The 7,374-nt window shown below is 45.3% G+C and overlaps 1 long non-coding RNA gene across 1 annotated transcript; it reads left to right on the forward strand.

Annotated features, from left to right (window-relative positions):
- The first annotated feature begins 666 nt into the window (after positions 1-666).
- Positions 667-2,989, forward strand: LOC122368535. Its single transcript, XR_006254262.1, has 3 exons — positions 667-883; positions 1,486-1,804; positions 2,388-2,989. It is a non-coding gene; the product is annotated as an uncharacterized LOC122368535 (long non-coding RNA).
- Positions 2,990-7,374: the final 4,385 nt, after the last annotated feature.

The raw sequence follows: 7,374 nt of genomic DNA on the forward strand, positions 1-7,374 counted from the left end.
CTCAGAGTAAAATGTAGCTAAAGACATCTGGTCTTCACTGTTGGATAGAAAAAAGATCGGCGCACGTGATGACACCAAAAAAATGTGTGCACGTGCAAAAACTTTTAATTGCTAGAGGCACTTCCATTACTTAATAGTCAACCCTAGTACATAGTAGTACTGGTCGTTCCAATCAATCAATCAATCAATCAATCCTTCTTGGTCTTGAGCTTCACCATGTGGTTGCTATATACCGATACCACATTATTTGCCGACGTGTTGTGAATTGTGATTGCTATACAAATGCAACTTCAGAGTTCAGAGTAGGTACTATGCGAATGTAATATTACTGACGCATACAGGGTGTCTCAAAAGTTCGTTTACAGGTACCAGCCATGTTTTTTTTTGTCAATAATTCTGAATCAACAAGAAATTAACAGTCGAAATTTTGCATGGGCATTGGTAACACCCTTCCTCAAGCAGCTTCATTGTTTTCAAGCGCATTCGACCCTTCATGAGCTCACAAAAAGGGTTCACCCAGGCCGTAGTCATCCCCATTGGGCCCTGCGTGCACGGTTCTCAGCGGGCGGCAGGGACAAATGACGTCACCGAGGGTGCACTTCGATCCTGGCTCGTAATGTCATAAATTGATGTTTCTCTACATTAAACGCCATTTCAAATCAAAGAACAGCAGTTATTCTTTCATTTTTGTTCACTAGCATTGGCTTTTGAATGGTTTTTGAGAAAATAAATGCATTTTAGTGTTTGCAGTGAATTAGTAGGCAATGTCAAATCGTTGCAGTGTTTTAGAGGACATTTTAACAGAATTGACGGCTCTGGCGCAGATGTTTCAAACAAAAACTTTTGAAAAACAGTGATAAATTCCGTTGATATTATATTATTTGTGAGTATATATGTTACACTGGGTAGTTTTTATTGGAGATATGACCTAATATACTTTATTATGGATATCCGATATTACTTAGAGCAGCTAGGAAACATTTCCTATAAGTCTTTGGTGCATTATCGCCTAGTTAACTGTTTATTGAGATTACAGGCTCCAGCTTGAAGTTAGAACTTAAACTCTTTTTTTGATAATATTGATAAGGAAGCTCTCAGCGTCTCACAAAGTAAATCTTTTCGACCTCTTCTCATTTTGTAATACTCTGTCTCTGCCTGCATGAGCCTGCTGAAGTTATTGTTTGTATGCCTAAATTATTGACAATGCGGCAATGCGCCTCAGTATGCTCGTGTTGGTGTGGTGAACTGTGAATATTAGATCGCATACTAGCATTCCTGCTCTTGGCTGATACCATTTTCTTGGGTATTTAGGTGGCTAAAAGTCTAGACTCTTGGTAAAGTCGATAAGTCTTTGATGTGATGTTTTCCTAATTGCCTTATTTTGTTCAATCATGGGATTTTACAATACCTGTGATAAGTTTGCAAGTTTTTGATTGTTATGTAGGTTCCTATGTCTTATATTGATGTGACAATGTTCTTTTTCAGATCTTGGTCTGTGAGCATAAACTGTGAAGAATGGAGTGAGGTTGAGCAAAGTTATAGCCAGATCATTATCAACTTGTACTTGCAGTCATGGTAATGTGGCCGATTAAAGCAAATGATGAACTGAACTTTTTAAATAGGTATCTATAACCTATCCAAACAGAAGAACATGCTGATGCTGTCAAGCTAGATTTCTCAATGTAAGCAGTCTGTTCCAAGCACTGTTCTACTGAAAATGTTCATCCAGACATCCGACCAGCAACCTATCCAGTGATGCTGTGGCTGATGGCGGAGGCAAAGCACCAACTGTCCTTGGTGCCTGGTAAGTAGTATGGACCATTTCATTTGTATACCAAAGAAATATATTTATTACTATTGCTAGTCTTATGCTAGACTTGCCTAGAGTATTTGCCAAACCTGTCTCAACATTTCATCTAGCTGCTTCTTCATTTGTCATTAGATTTTGTATTACCCTTAGAAGTGCCAGTGCTGATTTAGTCTAAGGGTCAGGCAACCCTGATGACGATGAGAGAAGCAACTGGCTGGAAAACTGTGACAATAACAGCATCACTCAACAGTCAACACAGGGATGGTTATCAGCCTCAGGACAACCATAGATAAAAGTATCATTGTTGTTTTGTTAGGACTAACAATAAGAACAATGATACTTATACCTCACCTCAAACTTTTTGAAGGATCATAAAATGATCATGCTTATGTCTGATTTTTGTATGTTATTTGTGTGTTTCCATGTGCAATGTGCATATCTATGAGAGAAATATACCTCTGGGCTGTGCGTTCTCCTATCATGTGCCAGTGAGCGGGAAGATCATGGGTTTGTGTACTCGTTTGTGCATCTGTTCATGTGCTTAATGTTAATATCTGTCCTCCCTGTGCTGGTGCAGGTGTGTGCACAAGTAGACGAGTGCCGTTCATCGCCGCCGTCTTCCTGGACCTTTGCTCATCGCCGTCGTCTGTCGGGGCCTGCAATTCGGTCGTCGCCGTCTGCCGGGGCCAGCCAGCTCCAGATTGATTCCTGCCTATCGCCGCCGTTTGCGGGGACCTGCAATGTCGCTGCCGTCGTCAGCCAGAGAAGCTGGTCACAGTCATCGAAGAGCAGTGATCTCCGCCGTTCGAAGAGCTGTGTAATATATATCATGTGTTGTCGCCTGTCAGTCCCCAGTGGAGTTCTCATGTGCCGTCCGTCGACTGGCGATTCCCATGATATGACATCTGAGGGTCACCCACCGGCCACCGTTTACCGGCGACTCTGAGGGCCGTCAGCCCCGAGTCCCTAGATATCCTCAGCTCGCACCCGGCAGCAGTCTCTGTCGCATCTGGAGTGTAGTCTATTCTAAAATGCTTGATGCATTGCGCTGCTTCTTGTGTTAATCTGCTGGGAAACTTGGAAAGTGTTAACAACGGTATATGTGCGAAGTGGAAGCCGTGTAAAGACGTCTGCGTATTCATTTCAACGGTGGTTAATTCGAAGTGATATTGGTCGAAACTGTTTTGGTTTTGTTATTCGTAAGCTTGTCATTGAGTATGACTTCAGGAATGAAATTGCGCGCCTCGCAATTTCAACGAAAAAATGAGAGTTACGGTGTCAGCAAGACGTCAAATTATTGTCGCTCCATGACAGCGGCGGGTTATATTGCTGCTCGCCCAGCGGTCCCTGAGGGCGTCGGCGGGCGCCGTCCGGCTGTGCACCCCGGCCCAATCAGCACATCTGACGGTCGCCCAACGGCGACTCTGAGGGCCCCACTGGCGTCTCGGAGTACCATGCCGGTCTCTAAGAACCGCTCAGGGCTCCGGAAGGCATCCCACGGGGCCCCGAAGGTACCACACAAGCTCTCACAAGTCACGCTTAGATCTGATAGGTCTCATACCGCCATCTGAGAGCCCCACGCCAGCGCTTTTCATAGCCCCACATCGGCATCTGAAAGAGCCCCATCTCGGCGCCTCTTGGGACCCCACACCGGCGACCCTTTTGGCTCCACAGCGGCACCTCTAAGGGTTCCACACCAGTGCTTCTTTGGACCCCAAACGGCACACTGGCACCTCTGATGGTCCACACCGGCCATTCTGAGGGCACTCATCAGCGCCTGAGAGTACCACGCCGGTCTTCAAGGGTTGTACAGGCTACTGAAGGCACCACGACAGCTCTTAAATCTCGCTGAGCTTTAATAGGTCCAATAATTGCCTCTGAAACTAAACGCCAGGGCTCCCATAGCCACTAGTGGTGTCAATCGGAACTTGAATCTTTGGAATTCCGATTTTGTCCAATGTCCAATTCGGAATTCGGTTGGACAATGGCAGCAGGCTTTGGACAACTTTGGACAATCGCTTGCTACACCTCAACATTTTTAAAAAAGTAGTCGTGTTTAACGTTGATTGGCTATTAGAAAGCTCAGCTTTCGATATGATTAACACTTTTGAGCTTGTAACGGTATATGAAAAGCAAATTAAATAACAGTTTTGAGTGTAAACTATTGCGTAGGTGTCGGACATCTTTGGACAAATGGCTGGCTTGGACATTTTTGGACGGACAATCGACGTAAGCATTGGACATTGGACGGCCTTTGGACATACGTTTTCTGAAATTGACACCACTAATAGCCACACACCGGCACCTGTAGGGCTTTTCTATATCAGCGACTCGTAAGGCCCGCTCACCGGCACATCCGTCATCCGATGGCCGCCCACTGGTGACTCTGAGGGCCCCCGTCGGCATCCCAGAATACCATGCCGGTCAAGGGCTCCACAGGTCTACTGAAGGCACCACACAAGCTCTTCAATAGTCTTGTTGAGCTACATTGGGTCCCATACCGGCCCGGGCCTGAGACTCCATTTCAGCGCACTTCATTCTCCACACCGGCACCTGTAGGGGCTTCGAACCGACGACTCTGAGGGCCGCACTCGGTCATACAAAGCCCTGCCTCTGAGTACCCTATACCGATCTATCATAGTCCATAGAGCCAACACCGGCGCACCCGACGGCCACCCACCGGCGAATCTGGGGGCCCATACTGCCGTCTGCCGAGTCTCGTGATATCCGCGACTGCCACCCGTCGGTAGTCTCAGTCGCAGCTTGAATGTAGTCTGTTAACCTAACCTGACCTTACCTTAGTTAACTCGATTCAATTTAACCATGTGTGCCCTTTTTTCATTCTATCATACTCTTTTCGCTTTGTATTTCAATAGCCGCGCCCGCCGAGCCGTGCCGCGTCGGCGGCGGCCGGCGCCGGCCGGCTGTGCACCCTCGGTGACGTCATCCCGCCACCTGCGCAGAAAAGCTGCGCACTGGGATGATTCTACCTGGTATATACTGCCTTGGGTTCACCTCTGACCATGGATCAGGCATGAAAATGGAGGTCGCATACTCGGGTCGGCTGAGAAACTCTCTGCTTCACGAGTAATGGGAATGGTTAGGTCGGAAATGAGTGACACATGGAAAAGTGTCGGCGAGGATGAGTACAACATGATGGTCATCTAATAAAAACGGTGGCTAAAATTTTTGAAGGACAAAACCATGCGAGACTAACAGCGCTTTGAACGACCCTTGTACCGCAGCAGACTCGTGCTCCGGAAAGCAGCTGAAAATGCAGTCCTAACTATTGAAAACTGACTAGAAGCTCACAGACAGAGGTTACCCAGTTTCAAATAGTGCAGGTCATCATAAAATAAAGACAAAATATCATTTAAAATTGTTTATAATATCTATAACGCTAAATTTTGAGGGAAAATAATGCGAAAATCGTCAATGCCGAGGACAAGTGACCCTCCAAAAGTGTCAATTAATGTAAAGTTTTATCTAACGAAGTTTCAAGAGGCAGATCTGGAGCAAATAGCTTTCTTTTACACACAAAATCCGGACAAAACCGCACGATGGACAGGTTTTGGCCGTTTACAAAGCAGAACCTCTCTTGAGGAAAACACTCCGGAACCCAGCGAAGGTCTTGGCATTGGGAATGACGAGCGTTCGGGATTTGCAAAATTTGCAAAATGTGTCTAAGAAACAGATGGCCGACACATTCTGCTACGATATGCTGCGAAAAATTTGCCCCTGGCACTTCCCATTTGTTCAGGAATGGGGTTGTTTTGAAAAGGAAAATGGTGCTTGGGAAGTCGGCGCCAGTCATTCATGAAGGAGTTAGCGCCAGAGAAGACCTACAAAATACTCACGGATGGTGTCGATGCAAGCTGTCGGCTTTCAGGGAGAAGCGGATGTTGCCGGGGAGCTCGTCAAACCTAAATCCGACGCAGAAACTGCAGGGGATTCCCCTACAAGAGCTTGAAAGCTGGTAACCTTTTATCAGCCTCCGGCAGCTGACGGAGTGACGAAAATCGGTATGGGCAAATATTTTTGGAGATACAGCAAAGGGTTTGGTTTCCAACCTTCCGAATCAGTTGTCAAAGCATGCATATTTGTCTAGTGTACACACGGACACCAAAACCTTAGATTTTTGATGTCCGTGAACTTAGCGACGTATACGTATACGTATTCAGCGACGAATTCCAAATCACTTCAGATTCATGGCATGGCTTAAGTTGACCATGCTGAACACGAATATGACATTTATTTTAACTTTTGAGCTGATCTTCATGGTTAAAATCCGGTTTAAATGACGGGGAACCGCATAACGTCGCGAAAATAAAAAACCACGAATTCCAAAGTACATGCAAAATGTAGAGCTCATCCAGATCTAACGTCCGTGGAAGAATCCAAGCTCGTGGTTCTTTAGCTTCATGGTTAAAATCCGGTTTAAATGACGGGGAACCGCATAATGTCGCGAAAATAAAAACCCACGAATTCCAAAGTATGTGCAAAATGTAGAGCTCATCGAGATCTAACGTCCGTGGAAGAATCCAAGCTTGTGGCTTTTTAACTTCATGGTTAAAATCCGGTTTAAATGACGGGGAACCGCATAACGTCGCGAAAATAAAAACCCACGAATTCCAAAGTATGTGCAAAATGTAGAGCTCATCGAGATCTAACGTCCGTGGAAGAATCCAAGTTCGTGGCTCATTAATTTCATGGTTAATATCTGGTTTAAATGATGGGGAACCGCATAACGTCGCGAAAATAAAAACCCACGAATTCCAAAGTATGCGCAAAATGTAGAGCTTATCCAGATCTAAAGTCCGTGGAAGAAACCAAGTTCGTGGCTCTTTAACTTCATGGTTAATATCTGGTTTAAATGACGGGGAACCGCATAACGTCGCGAAAATAAAAACCCACGAATTCCAAATTATATGCAAAATGTAGAGATCATCCAGATCTAACGTCCGTGGAAGAATCCAAGCTCGTGGCTCAACGCCTTCATGGTTAAAATCCGGTTTAAATGACGGGGAACCGCATAACGTCGCGAAAATAAAAACCCACGAATTCCAAAGTATGTGCAAAATGTAGAGCTCATCCAGATCTAACGTCCGTGGCAGAATCCAAGCTCGTGGCTCTTTAACTTCATGGTTAAAATCCGGCTTAAATGACGGGGAACCGCATAACGTCGCGAAAATAAAAACTAACGAATTCCAAAGTATGTGCAAAATGTAGAGCTCATCCAGATCTAACGTCCGTGGAAGAATCCAAGTTCGTGGCTCTTTAACTTAATGGTTAATATCTGGTTTAAATGACGGGGAACCGCATAACTTCGCGAAAATAAAAACCCACGAATTTCAAAGTATGTGCAAAATGTAGAGCTCATCCAGTTCTAACGTCCGCGGAAGAAACCAAGGGCTCTTTAACTTCATGGTTAATATCTGGTTTAAATGACGGGGAACCGCATAACGTCGCGAAAATAAAACCCACGAATTCCAAAGTATATCCAAAATGTAGAGCTCATCCAGATCTAACGTCCGTGGAAGAATCCAAGCTCGTGGCTCAACGCC

The sequence above is a fragment of the Amphibalanus amphitrite genome, unplaced genomic scaffold (genome assembly GCF_019059575.1).
Source record: "Amphibalanus amphitrite isolate SeventyFive unplaced genomic scaffold, NRLGWU_Aamphi_draft 000955F_arrow, whole genome shotgun sequence".
Classification (NCBI taxonomy): domain Eukaryota; kingdom Metazoa; phylum Arthropoda; class Thecostraca; order Balanomorpha; family Balanidae; genus Amphibalanus; species Amphibalanus amphitrite.